Source organism: Muscardinus avellanarius, assembly GCF_963383645.1.
Source record: "Muscardinus avellanarius genome assembly, chromosome: 15".
Taxonomy (NCBI): domain Eukaryota; kingdom Metazoa; phylum Chordata; class Mammalia; order Rodentia; family Gliridae; genus Muscardinus; species Muscardinus avellanarius.
In genome coordinates this window covers 30,177,791-30,192,711 of record NC_137801.1, presented here as the reverse complement: position 1 = coordinate 30,192,711, position 14,921 = coordinate 30,177,791, and the positions used below count along the sequence as shown (strand labels likewise).

General features: G+C 42.4%; 1 protein-coding gene across 2 annotated transcripts in view; it reads right to left on the bottom strand.

Moving 5' to 3' along the window:
- Nucleotides 1–14,921, bottom strand: part of CRIM1 (cysteine rich transmembrane BMP regulator 1) — a gene marked incomplete at both ends in the record, with an annotated part of 205,607 nt that overhangs the window by 106,706 nt on the left and 83,980 nt on the right. The window lies entirely within an intron of this gene.

Here is a 14,921-nt window from a genome sequence, read left to right as displayed (position 1 = left end):
TGGCATAAATTGCAGGAAAATACAAGTTTTAAGTCTACGTGGTTCCTATAAAGATTATAAAATTATCTTCTAGAAGGCTACAGTAAGTAGATGTGGTGGGGAAAAAGCAATGGCATGCTCCACAAATTACCACTTTATGTGCCAGGCTAAGAAAAAGAGTTGGGGTTCTGAATGGACCCAGTCCTGGGAGCAGAAACAGCTGAAAACAGTCTCAGGGTCCCTGCTAAAAACCTCAGTGCTGGGATCTGGCAGGCATCCTGACCCATTCAGTCCAGTCCAACAGTCCAGTGTTGGGTATGGAGAGCTGACATATCCCCAAAGAGAAGGCACTCTGTCTCCACGGCCTCACGTCTGGGGGGAAGACGCTGAAGTTGGCTTTCGTGGCTGGCTGGATCTGAGGGAGAGGTTCACAGAAGACCAGCCAGGACAAGTAGAAACAAGGGACATTGGCACACCACACTCTGCAGGGGAGGAGGCCTGTGCTTGGAGCGAGAATAAATTTTAATACAGCAACACAAATTACTCCCATTTCAGAGTTTGGAATTGTCAACTGCATTTTAAGGGGTGCTTTGGAACATGTAATCAGCTTATGAGGATGAAATTACTTTTCACTATTTACTCAGAGTATATGTGCAGCAGACACTAGGCTTGGGGGTACTGGGGAGACACAGGGTCCTGCTGCAGTTTAGGAAAGGTGTTGGACATATAACCACAAATGAGAACACATGGGGTGTACACTATTTTGCCCCTTTCTAGGAGCACATGAAGAACACGATATCTGCACTAACCTTCTATTTGAAACCCTGAGCAGGGTACCAACTGCCTAGGCTGCGGACCCACCTTTGGGCCTCCAGAGCCATTGGGATTGTAAGCAAGCATCAGCCATTTGGATCTGTGTGCACAGTCAGTTCCCAGCCTCTCATCCTTATCAGCAGTGCAAAGTACAGGATATACTGTCTGGTCCTTGGGGGAATGCACAACCCCAGAGAATTGCTCTGCTGCCTGGGACTCATCCTCCCAGGCCAGTCTCCCTTCCAACTGAGCCCCTGCTCTCCCCAACCTTTCCTCTACAGACAGACCTATCACCACAACATGCACCACTCACTTGTGGGAATCTGCTTCTAACGCTCGCCTGGCTACCCCCTAAACTGCAGCCACCTCTATAAGAATGCAGAGTCCCTCACACTTATTCACCTGTGATAGAAAGGAGCTGACAGTCTCCGAGTTGACTGTTGGCTATTCCACACTGTGGTGCTCTACTCTCACAACCCTCCCCCCCCCTATTTTCTGTGGCTTTAATTCTCACTCAGCTGCTCAGGGGAAGAGGCTTGGAGAATGCTTCTTGACATCAAATGGTTTCAGGTTTGGCTTCTGGCCACTTAAGAGTTATGTGACCTTGGGTCCCCGGGCAAGTCAGGTAATGCCACTAAGCCTCAACTGAACTGCATGTACATGGGGATGGCTAAAGTACCCATGTGTCATTAAGACTGCTACACAGATGAAGTTAACTGCTCCCTGAGAAACACCTAGGACAGGCTATGCCTGGAGCACAGAAATGCTCAACACCTGCCAGCTACTGCATGTGACTATAAATCGGAGGCTTCAGGGTGATGTGGACAGAGCATTTTCAACATCCTGGCCTCACTAGATCCAGTGGCCCTTACTACTCCCTCCTCTCATCCACTTCAGTGACTTGCTTCTCTGAAGTCACACATCCTACTTGCTGATCACAATGGGCCAACTTCCAGCTCTCATGTTCGGGTTCCCACCACACTGACTCTCTAGCTTCACTGAGACACCTCCGCCAGCTTCTTCTCTTTCTTCCCCAGTGGAGACTCATCCTAATGGTACCTCTCTAAGGAAACAGCCCTACACCTTACCCCACCTTACCCCACCATCTCCGTAAAACTTTTACACTTCCTATCTCTTTTTCCTCCTTCTATATCTGATCCCTTGAATATAACTCCAAGGCATTAAACCAGAGACAGCAAACCTGAACATCTAAAGCAATCAGTCAGGAATCCTCAAAAAGGTAGAGACAAGTAATCCCCAACCAGGGACTGCAGACCATTCAAGACGGGTCATAACCTCTCAGAGGGTCATTACTGACCCCATGCAGAAACATGAATTCAATGATGCTATCTTCCATATAGTTCATGAGAAGCCAAATTTTTGTGAAGTATGCCAATTTTTAAATGTGGGCAATCAGTTCAAAGAGGCGAAAAAAAGTTACCCTAAGAAAATACCCATGTTTCACCGAGACTGGGATCGGAGCCAGCCGAGGGGTGTGGGGGCCAGCGGTGTGGGGGCCAGTGAGGCCAGAATCAGGGCCTACCATGAGGCAAGGCCGCTGCTTGAGCCAGCGAGGTCTGGATCAGTCCACCGGGTAGCCAGGCCACTACTGGGGCCGTCAAGAGTGATATCGGTACTTGAAACGCGGCATGCACAAGAGAAACATCGCAGAAAATAAAAACCAGATGCTTCCCCTAATCAGCAATAACTAGGAGGAAAGGGGCAACAGGAAGAGATCGAGTTATAGAAAGGGCCCTATAGTGAAGCAATTAAGGTGACCAATCAGAGGGTATGGAATAGGGGAGGATGAAGCCTCTTTAAAACGCAGGAGGTACATAAACAAATGTATCAAAGTTAATCACCAAACAAGCATGGGATCGAGGGAGGGGGAGGGAATGGGATGGGGGCTGGATGAGGGCTAATTGGATGATGTGTACTTGTATATCCTCTCAAGTCTTGTATTCCAATGTGATGTATGATTACAATGCATCAATAAAAATAAATTTAAAAAATGAAGGTGTTGAAACTTAAAAAAAAAAAAAAGAAAAGATCCATGTTTTTGGACCAAAGGCTGCCAACCACAAATCATAACTCAACCCCTGTGCTGAGGGCTGCTGGGGAGGAGCAAACTTGTGGCAGTCGCCATCCCTTGTCTTGAACACTGCAATCCCTGTGTACCTAACAGACCTCCGTTCATCCACAATAAACACTTCTCCCATGATGCTTTCTCTCACTAGAATCACAAAGATAAGTGCTTGACGCTTGGGGCAGGGTGGCATTTATGTGGGCAGACCGTGAAGTGCCCAAGTGTGAGGGCCTGGGGACAGAGGGAAAAATTCCAGGGAGATAAAGAACCTCAAAAACTTTACGTCAGCACGAAAGAATATAGTGTGTTTAGTTTGAGAAAATGTTTTTGTCCATCAAAATAATTTCATATGCTGAGATGAGGACTAAGGGTATTTCTGAGGGACCAGCAGTTGTGAATGGGCCAAGGCTGTGTCTAAAGGGCTCTGTATACCATTCTAAGAGGCGTCTTTCCTGGGTAGGAAAGTAATAAGACATCTCAAACAAGTGATGTAGTCCTGCAATGGGGTGGGAGTTATCTTGGGGAAAACCCAGAATTCCATTTTTCTTGAATCATAAAGATATGTGGGGATTAGTCTAATGTTTGAAGCTGTAAAACACATTAAAAGTAAAAAAAAAAAAATAGTGACTACAATTGCCTAGATTGCCCTTTCCACTTTCTCCATCTGGTGAACTCTGACTCATTCCCAAAGACTCAGCTCAAAAGTCAAATCTGACAATTTCCCAAATAGGAATTAATATCTCCTTACCCTGTGAATTTTCCCTTACTTTCTTTCCTTCTGCTTCCAAACAGCACAGCACTTGAGACTACAGTGACTTGTCCATACTGCCTTCCTTTAGACTGCATGCTCCCTGACATCATGAACATTTTATTCCTGCCAGGTAACCCAATGCCGTGCGTGTGGCCTACACTTGAAACGTTTGTTCTCAGAACAAACCAAGAACACTATGGGGTTTTGAAACTGGGACTTGATATAGACAGTCTATATAGTTTAAGTAAGTTCATGATTTGCCTGTGCTAAACACAGAGAGAAACACATAAAGTGGGTCACTGCCCTCAAGCACAGTCTATAGTAGTAGCCCAACTCCAACTATGGCTTCACTCTCCATGGTTTCAATTACCCATGGTCAAATAAAAAAATCCAGAAATAAACAATCATTAAGTTTTAACAAGCCCTGTAATAGTAGTATGATTACACTATTCATGATTTCTATCAATATGTTACTATACCTAATTTAAAGGCTAAAATTTATTATAGGTATGTATGCATAGAAAAATATACTATATAGAATTTGGCACCATATAGACTAAATTCAGGAATCCACTCACTAGGGAATCCTAAGGTTTTGAAACCAAAGAAAAAGAGGTGACAACTGTAATGTTTCAGGAAGTATCTTAAGACTCCTCTTGACTGAAATATGGAAATCAAAGTGCCTGATCATATTATCATAGGAGCCATGATATGCAATTCCGTTCCTCTTTAAACACAAGCAAAGTCTGTAAAAGATACTTTGCAACACACTTATCTATTTGGTACATTCACAAAATACAGAAAAAGACCAAGATAAACCAGCTGTCTCTACATCCAGGGTTCCTATTAAGCAAATGTCGACCAGAAAAAGATTAGCCCAAACCTCTGCAGAGTGAGTCAACCACAATGATGAGTCCTGTCACTTACATCCACTGTAAAGGTATAAATGAAAAGTAACATATATGCAATGAAATACTAGGTTGCTTTTGTAATTTCAAAAAAAGGTAGGATTTTTTTTCTTTTTAGGTTTGCTTATTGGCTCAGTAAATAATTTCACAAAGCATCTTTTGCAGAATTGTCTGGATTGGGGGTTTATATTGGTGGTTCTGCTTCTGCATTATGATGATGATATAGCAGATGACACAAGTGGGGAAGGCCTTCAAGTTCAATGTCATTTATGCTGTGATTTCTGTTTTCAAACCTCACTGAAGGTTTTACAGAACTCAGTGAAGCTGCCCTCTTTCAGTCTGAGTCAGAGGGCAACGCACAGTGTCTGCTAATGTCTGAGATCACTCGGGCTAAACTGCAAACCCGAGTGACTCCCTTCCTTGTTTTCAAAACAAAACAAATATAAGAGGAGATACTGGGTCAAACTAATGGGCTAACACAAAAGACATAAAACCCTTCCCAGAACAAGAACTAGAAGGCTCACACATCTGAAGTGCATTATTGACAAATCAAACACTCTACTGGCGAGATAGTTCATCTCTAATGGGCAAGGACTTTACTTCTAGGAAAGCATATTTTTCTTCAATCTGGGGATAGATCCAATAACAACATGGGATTCCTACAATTATTTTGTTTTAAAAACGCCCGAGTTTAATATAGAATGGCTGTTTTAGTCATGAGTTGACTTACTCTTTTGGGCCAAAAATTACTGTGACAGAGGGCAACAAATAGATGTTCTTTTCTTAGTTGAGAAAGAAGAGTTTCAAATATACTTCCAATTTTTTTTCTGCATGTGTTTAAAAACAAAGAGAATGCTACCATGATAGATGTCAAGTGTTAGGAATGTTTTAAATCTGTGCTATGCTAATGCATATTTTACATATTGTATAATTTATTTGTTTAGCCCTAAAAAGCAGCTGGAAAAATTTTCAGTGTTGAAGAGAAAATAAAAATGAACCCAATTAGAGAAATTTGTCTACTAACAGACCAATCCTACCAACAATAAAAACTAAAAAAACTATTATAGAGTGGCATCATCTTTGAGGCAGGATCTTAGAACAGATGGACATGATAATTAATTATAACACTCCTAATTTGATAAAGTCCTTTTGAAACTGCATATTCAGGGACAAATTCCACTGAGTAGCTTAAGTAGGCATAATACAAACTAATTATCTAACACAATGTTAAAGCATATGGATCTATAATAAATGTTATTTGATGATCTAGAGAACTTAACACTAAGCTGAGTATGGTGGCTCATGCCTATAATCCCAGTACTTGGAAGGCTGAGGCAGGAGGATTGCAGATTCAGGGCCAGTGCATGAAACAAGGGGGACCTTGTTTCAAAGTGAAAAATATAATAGAGCTGGGAATGTAGCTAAGAGGTAGAATGCCCCTGGGTTCCATCTGCAGTAGCGTTTTACACACACACACACACACACACACACACACACACACACACACACCAGTGTCTCAGAAGAAAAACATAAATGATCCCTGAGCTCTGAGCATGAACCTATTTTAAGACGCCCCCCAGGAAACGTCTGCCTTTGATATATTTGTCTGGTTGGGTTGCCCTGAGTTGATAGTACCTAACACACTACTCCCAACCTCTAACACCGTTCTAAAGGCTTTGAACAACAAAACTATAGGCTGGACTCTGGCAATGAGTTGACTGAGCAACCCTGAACAACTCGTCCACCCAGTGTGGGTACGTGAGCAAACACATTGCTAAATTATTCTGATACTGTTACTCAGAACCCATTACTCAGAAGTGGGTAGATGTTTCTGAGCAGGAGAATAAGAACATCCACTGAGTTCTAAGTAGGACGGGAACTACAGGATTTGAGCTTGAATTGCAGGCAAATGCGAAGGAATAAGAAAAATTATTATCTGTTATAATGTGTAGGTGCATTTTGCAGTTTGGATATAAAGCTGGCAAGTTACTGGACAGTTTTTCTCAGAGTCAGTTTTCATTACTTGGTAAAAAGCAAGTCTATTAAACTAAGTTTTTTTTCCCCTGAAGGCAGATGATTCTCTGTTTGTGCTTCTTTTAAACTGCCTCCCAAAGACCTGGATCCTTTGTGCAAATGGAATTAGTGATATTTGGGCATTAAGAACTTTCAAAACTGGGCCATATTTTGTTCATTAACATAACCCACACCAAGCCCAAAGTTCTGTTTCCATGTAGTCCGTACTGAGTACTTAACTATTTATTTTAACAGATTTGAGCATTTTGAAGGCTGCACTGTGTTTTCACTCACTGTAGCAACGTGCTTAGATTAATTCTGATTTAGCTCAAGTGCTTCTGAAGGGAAGGGATAACCTGCCAAAGATTCCATTCAGCTAGCCTCATCCAGAATGAGTCGATTTCAGGCTGTGAATTCTGGAATTCCAGAAAGCTCCTTTTTGAAATATCTACATCTATTCACAAGAACTGGTGTGCTAGCAATCTGCCAAGATTTTATTATTATAATCCAACACAGTACCAATAAGATGAATTTTCTAGAGAGTACAAAGAAGCCAGGATTGAGGGCTGGGAACTGAGCTCACTAGATTTTTTAACTGAAGCAGCTGAGAGTGAGTATGTGACATTACAAGAAAAATGAAGACATTTCATGGCCTTCCTTCTGGTCATGGGCTATATACGGGACATCATGGGCTATATACGGGACATCTCTTTCAGACATGCTAGGATTATCATTCTTCCTTTCATCTTACTTCCCTTCCTGGAATTACAGTGTTTGGACCTGTTATATGACAAGATAAGATTGAGAAATTATCTTCTAAGGTCAAAGTCTTAGAGGAGAGAACTAAAACTAAGGCTCACATAAGATCTTTTTTTAAGAGATAAAGAAAAATCACAGCATTAGGAAAGAGAATCTAAAACTCTTAAATCTAATGTTTTGTGTGTATGTGTGATTAAGTGTGAAATACAGAAAACGGCAATGAGAATATGGAGGAGCTGAATTCAGAGTGACAGGGAGGACAGAGAGTCAGACGGAACTTCAGAAGAAATAACACAGCAATGATGGGAAGCAGACAGGGTGAATACAGGTCTGGGAGCCAGCAAGCGACCATGCGCAGCCTCACACAGGTTGATGGAGCTCCAGAGGTGAGCAGGAGGATACACCACCCTCCCCGCAACGCGCACACGGGCAGGAGGGCAGAGATAGCCACATCGTATTAGAAAAGAGTTTAATAGACTAAATCTTTATCTTGTGGATTCAGCCTTTGGCCTGACAGTCCTGCTTCTGCTATGGAGGGACTATTTATAGATGTAAAAAACAAACAAAAACAAACAAAACCCACCTAACTAGCAATAGTTAAATAGCCATAGCCATCAAGCAAACATCTTTTTTACTGGATTAGCATAACCAGTTTCACAATTCCATCTGGTACAGACTGCTATGGCTTAGCTCATTCCCTTAATAATTTATGTATTTCATTTTCTAAGTATTGTTTAAATGAAAGTGAAAAAATACCTATACTTCTTATATGACTTCCTTGGACTTTCACCCTTTCCTATCACTATGCAAACCAAATATGGTCCCCATACCTTTCCGAGTCCTGGAATTTCTAAAAAATCCCTTCTCCTTCTTTCCCAGGAGGCTCCTCACACCAACAGCTTGGGCTCTCCCCTCTCTAAAGAGTCTGGGCAAGCCAAAGACTCTAGAGGTAGAAGATCATCTGATCCCTCTTCCCCTCCTTCTCTCAGGTAAGAGAGTGGATGATGTGAGAGTCTTGCCCAGATTCATGCAGAAGCAGGCCTGGATTCTAGCACTGTCAACAGCTAGTTCGTGTGAGGCAGAGGAGTATCCTTCAGCTATGGGGTGGTTTATGCACAGGTACATATTTGTCTACAGACAATGATGACAAAGTTCAGAACCTGGAATGTCAGGCCTCCTAGTTGGTGGGACTAGGAAGTGGTTGCTGAGGCCGGAGCTCAGGGCCACGGGGACAGGCAGCCTGCTGGTTGATGCTCACAAGGCCTGGCTCTGACTCTGTTCACACGCAGCCCCCTTTCAGCTCTACACGCTTCATCCATGAAATGGGACAGCAGTACAGCCTGTCTCCCGGCTTTAGCACTTTAATTCAGGATCATCAGCTTGTTCACTGGAACTGTCCTGAAAAATCTCATGTGCTTAATGAATCCTATTCAAGTTTTTCAGAGTTAATATAAACATTTTAATTACCTCAAAGCTGGTGGTCCGGGGGAGAGTAGAAAAAAGAATTTTAAGTCTTGATTGAAAAAAAAAAAGATAACATTTTTGGTGTAGAGTCTCAGAAAGTAAGAAATATGAATGTTCTGGAAAAGAATCAAGCCCTTTGGTCAAAGCAGGAGCAGAAGCCAGAAGGAAGCTTGGGAATCTGGCTTTCTGCAGCATACACAACCCAGAAGAAACCCTATTTTAAGTTTTTGAACATCATAAACAGTGACTTAATTTATTTCTACCTCAAAATAACCGGCTTGGATTTTTCTCAATTAAGAAATGCATATTTACAGACAGAAATCATATCTGAATATTTTGGAGCAAAAAGATTGGGACAAATCTCAAAAACTTAGAATGGATAACTATCAGTAACATATTAAGTTCATTCATTTTTTAAATAAAAATATAAAAAGTAACTTAATGAATCAGCAGGACAGGGGTTTTAGAAAACATTCCTCTGACCTATAGTAAAAGTGGGCGGTGTTGCTGAACAAATGTTTTAACTAGTTAATGTCCCTCCTGCAAGTATGTAGCTGAAAGCCTAAAGAGCAATGGCAGAGGGAGAGTTGAAACTCAGTAACATTAGGTACAAACACTGAAGATGGTGAGGAGTGAGAAGGGTAGAGGGAAGAACTGGAGGATCTGGCAGCAATCTTGAGAAACCCAGGGGTGGCATGGAGAGCATGGATTCACACAGGTACAGCCCAGGGGGGGACCCCGGCCCTGCAACCACATCTAGTGAATCCTTTTCTTTTAGACAAGATGGGCCATGCATGAGGAGAATTTCTGGGCAACATCTTTTTCAAAGTATTGTTTTTGTTTTTAAAATTACTTGGTTTTGCCAGGCAGCTATGGCACCCCCAAGCTTGCATTCACTGTTCCATGAGAGAAAAATCCAGTTTAGCCAGGTTGTTACAACATTCCTTAAGGAGAGGAGGTTAAAAACCAAAGTTGGCTATGGCGGGGCGTGGTGGTGCATGTTTGTAGTTCCCACGCTTGGGAGGCTGAGACAGGAGGATCGCACAGGTTCGAAGCCAGCCTCAGCTACTTAGTGAGGCTCTCAGCAACTTAGTGAGACCCTGTTTCCAAGTAAAATATAAAATAGGTCTGGGAGTGTAGCCTGGAGGTAGAAGGCCCCTGGGTTCTACTCCCAGTACTACACAAAAACAAACAAACAAAAAATTGAAGTTGGTTAAATGATCCTTAAAACTGAGGTGGTCTTCAGAGCTCATAAGTAATGTCTGCTCCACGGTGAAGTGCCTAAGTGCCAAGTGAGGATGGACAAAAGATGGGCCGAAGGGACAGGCTGCCTGAATTACACATGAGGACCCAGAACCCCTGGGCCAAAGGACATTAGTCCTAGCGAAAGGGTCACGTGTCTGTAGAATTCCACTAACATTTTGTAACCAGAAAATAAAAAAGAAAATCACTTTGATTAAGTGTATATTCTATTTCATAGTATTAAATATAAATTATTTGCAGCTTCTCCCATCAAGAGGTGGTACCCACTTTCCCACCTTTTGTATAAGGGTTCACCCCTTGGCTTGCTTTGACCAAAGGATTGTGGAGGAAGCACTGTGTGTCTTCCATGCCTTGGTCTCCACAGGTTTTGCTACTGTCTTGTTTCTGCCATGATGTAAAGCTGTACAGGACAGAGACCATCTGGGAAGAAAGCTCTTTCCAATCATCCCAGCTGATTTACCAGACAACTGAGTGACACCTAATCCCAGCCGACCAGCAACCTAACCACAGAAGAAATGCCCAGGCAATATGTAGAATCATGAGAAATAATGATCCTCTGTTGTTTTTAGCTACTGCTTTTGGGGGTGGCTTGTTGCACAGCAATGAATAACTAAAATATGAATGTTTTATTAATTTGTACCATCCTGGCCAGTAAGACATAAATTCATATTTGCATCCTGGTTTTAAAGACAACAATCAAATATTGTTATAAAAATACCATAGTGGAGCTGAATGTGATGGTTCATACCTGTAATCCTAGTACTTGGAGGCTGAGGCAGGAGGATTGCAGCTTTAAGGCTTGCCTCAGCAATAGAAATGAGACTCTCAGCAACCTAGTGAGATTCTGTTTCAAAAGAAAAAATAAAAAAAGCTGGGGGTGTAGCTCAGAAGTAGAAGGCCCCTGGGTTCTATCCCCGTTCCCACACACACGCACAAAAATACTGCAGTGGGAAGAGCAGAGGGTTCTCAAGGAACCTGGGGTAAAGACAGAGCCGCTCCAACCCCTGCACCAAGGAGCATTTGTGATTCTGTGCAAGTAACTTATTTTCTTAACCTATTTCCATGTCCATATATCTGTCATGGAGTTAAGAGTGATGATGATAAGGATGATAATCCCAACATCTGGGAGGTTGAGACAGGAGGATCGCACAGGTTCGAAGCCAGCCTCAGCTACTTAGTGAGGCTCTCAGCAACTTAGTGAGACCCTGTTTCCAAGTAAAATATAAAATAGGTCTGGGAGTGTAGCCTGGAGGTAGAAGGCCCCTGGGTTCTACTCCCAGTACCACACAAAAACAAACAAACAAAAAATTGAAGTTGCAACTCAGTGTGCCGCTGTTTCAAAATAAAAAATAGGGCTGGGGGTATAGCTTGGAGGTAGAATGCCCCTAGGTTCAATCCCCAGTACCACACACACACAAAAAAAGATGACAAAAGTGAAACTGTTTGTAAACAGGTATACTGCTCATTTAAGCTCTGACTGTGAAAGTTACTGACATGTTGCTTAAAGTTGACTTTCCTTCCCTACAAACACAGAGCTTTACCAAAGTATACGACTTAGAAGTTTCTTCTGCTGTAAATTCCCTTCTGCATGGCAGCCTTTGCACATGCACAAGTATCATGCACACACCCACAGACACCATGTGCCCGGCGTCACGAGCCCCAGGACAGCCCCAACTTTCCTTTTCATTGCTGTGCGCTGGTGCTCGGGCTCAGGAGAGGGCACAGAGACAGTCATTCTCACCCCTTTCCACCCTCTCCTGAGAACCACGACAAGCTGTCTGTTCCTGACATCATGTCCTGGTGCCAACAGGAAAGGTGAAAAGACATGACAGGAGGCCTGGAACCTAAACCAGATTGAATTAATAATGGTCACAATTCTATCACATGGAAGAATGATGTCCAAACAGGATCAAGTTCAAAAGAATAGACACAAAGGAGCCAGAGGTAAAGGAGGAGCCAGTAGGAAAAAGCAGAGCTGTTGCAAAGGCAGAAGGAAGGATCTCATTGTAGAAAGGCCAGAGGCAGGACAGAAACCAGGACTGGTGAGGGGCAAAAGGGGGTCAAGATATCCGTGCATGAGAAGAACATCTACAGAGTGGGCTCACAGCTAGGAAGAGCTCAATTCATGCTGGCTAAATGGAGGCTGATGAACAAATGGAAAGACACAACTCAAGAGAAAGCTCTGAGCAGAGGCTCACAGAAACAGGCAGCCAGGGGCCGAATGTGTGAGACAGCCTTGCTGGGAACTGTGATTCCAGGGAGGCGGGAGGCAGGGATGAAGAAGAGAGGAACCTATTCTCTATGATGGGAAGTGGTACCCACAAATTTCTTTTCTAGTCTATGAAAATATAATTAATCCACACAAAAAAGGGGATTTTACTTTCACCAAAAGTAAATTTCTATGGCAAAAGTTTCAGAGTTTACCTTATTTATTTTTTTCTGGGTGGTACTGGAAATGGAACCCTTCTACCCCCGGGCTACACTTCAGACCTGTTTTATATTTTTACTTGGAAGCAGGGTCTTTGAAGCCAGCAAGGCTGGCTTCGAACCTGTGTGATCCTCCTGTCTCCGCCTCCCAAGCTCGGGGATTACAAGCGTGCGCCACCACGCCTGGCTCAGAGTTTACCTTATTTTAACTAAATGTAAGGCACTTTCCTTCCTGAATTCTCCAGTAATCAGCTTTGCTTTCAAAGGGTTCTAAGTTCTTTGCAATATTCTACAGATATGCAGGTAAATATTACATAATAATAATAAGATTTTATATATATTCTATAATGTTCTTCTTTATATCTAAAAGCCATGTTCTTAAAGAAAATATTTGCTATGGCTTATCCAAGAGAATAAAGTTATGCAACTTTTTTTTCTTTTAAAATACTACTACTAGCTGAGCCTTGTGCACATACCTATAATCCCAGTACTTGGGAGGCTAAGACAAGAGGATCACAGGTTTGAGGACTGCCTCAGCAATTTAGTAAGACTCTCAACAACCTAGATACACCCTGCTTCAAAATAAAAGATAAAAAAGGAGTGGAGAGTGTAGCTTGGAGGCAGAATGCTCCTGGGTTCTAACCCCAGTAACACATTATCAAAATAAAAAAACACTACCACTATTACTACGTATTAAACTTTTTCTACTATATTGAACTAGGCTGAAGAGGGTTAGTCACAGCATAAGCATATTATGCATTTATAAAGTGATTGAATATGTCTACATAGAGGAAAAGAAGACATAATTGCTGACATCTAGAAATATTCTTTAGTTGGTGAGACAAGATTTTATGCGTGTAACAAATAATAATGCAAGAAAGTACATAACTCAAGTATAGGAAAAAGGTTATGTTGGGGACTCTGGAGGGTATTGGACAGGTGTTGAGTGAAGCACAAAAACTTCATGGATAAAGCAGAATTTAACTGCAGTCCTGGAAGATGAGCAGTAATAGTAAAGGAGAAATGGGAAGACAAAGGCAGCTCAGGCTGTGTAAGGTGAGAGCCAGGCTTGGCGGGGAGAGTTTTTGCAGGACTGGGGACTACTGGACCTTAAGAAAGGGGAAATGCAAGTTAACAAGAATATATAATATTTTCTTCTCTTCTTTGACATTTAAATCATCATGACGAAGAGTCTGTTGATTCATCAATAAATGTAGGCTGACATATTACATCTAGGTACTAGAGGCTACAAATACTCCTTGAAAATCACACAGAACAAACAGGAGGCACCAAAAACCCTCCAGTGATTTCAACATATAATAAACATGATATGCTTAAGAGATACACAGGGAATATAAGGGAGTGTAGAGGGTCTGCAGACTGGAAACCCTTCAAAGAGCAGGAAAGAGCGGGTGGCGCCCAGATGAAGGAGCAGGAGGCCCCTGCAGATGTAAAGGCCGACGGGAGGGATCTGCAGAGGGCGCAAGTGGAACGGGCTGGAGGAGCGCACGGGTCACTGACATCCAACACACAGGAAACCAGAGAGCTGTAGGAGCTCACCCCCTCTCTGCAAATGATTTACAGGGGGATCTTAAATGACTTCCTCCGTATTTTCAATTTTGTCATTAGAGATACATTTAACTTGGACCATTCTTCAGCTGAATGCCCACATCAAAATTATGTCAATACAAAAGTGACCAGTCTAGACTCACAGAAGCTTAGGGATGAAAGGAAGGCTTCTAGTTCAATCTCTTCCCACATAACATTTCTCTAAGCATTCCTGGCAGGTGGCCACCCAGAGGGAAAGAAACCTATCCAGCGGCAGGTTTCTTGAAGTAGCTCAATTAATTCCTGTGCATCACTAGCTGTGGAAAAGGTTGCTCCTTACCCAAGATTCAACATGCCTCTCTGTAGGGTCTACCCACTTTGACTCCCTTTCAATCTCTTGTGCACAGACAGTGCTGTGTTACATTTATGATGAGAGTTGTCCCTTTACCCCACTCAAGGGTTTCTTGGTTAGAAACTGGCTTAGCTTTGAGTAGTTAGGTTTTTCAATACAGTACCACCACCTTCCTTTTCCTGAGGACATGAAAGGGCCTCTGTATTCATAATGTTCCAGTCTCCCCCGTCAGTGATCAGCAATACTTTATGTGGGGATGGTGCCACAACCCTTTCCGAGCACTTTCACATAGACTATCACGTTCTAAACGTCAGGAGAAGGCTGCTGCTCCACTTTAGTACATGAGCTTCACAAAAGTCTTGCATCTATTTTATGATATAGTATGAAGGACATGTCAGAGAGAATCCTAGGTTTCTGACAAGACAGAGGCTGGGACCCCAAAGATCTGGTGTAACTGAAAAAGGGAAAGAAGAAGTGTAATTATCAAAACAAATTCTGGGTATCTACTCCAATTTACAGACTAAGATCTGTTACTTGATGTAATAAGAACATATGTTC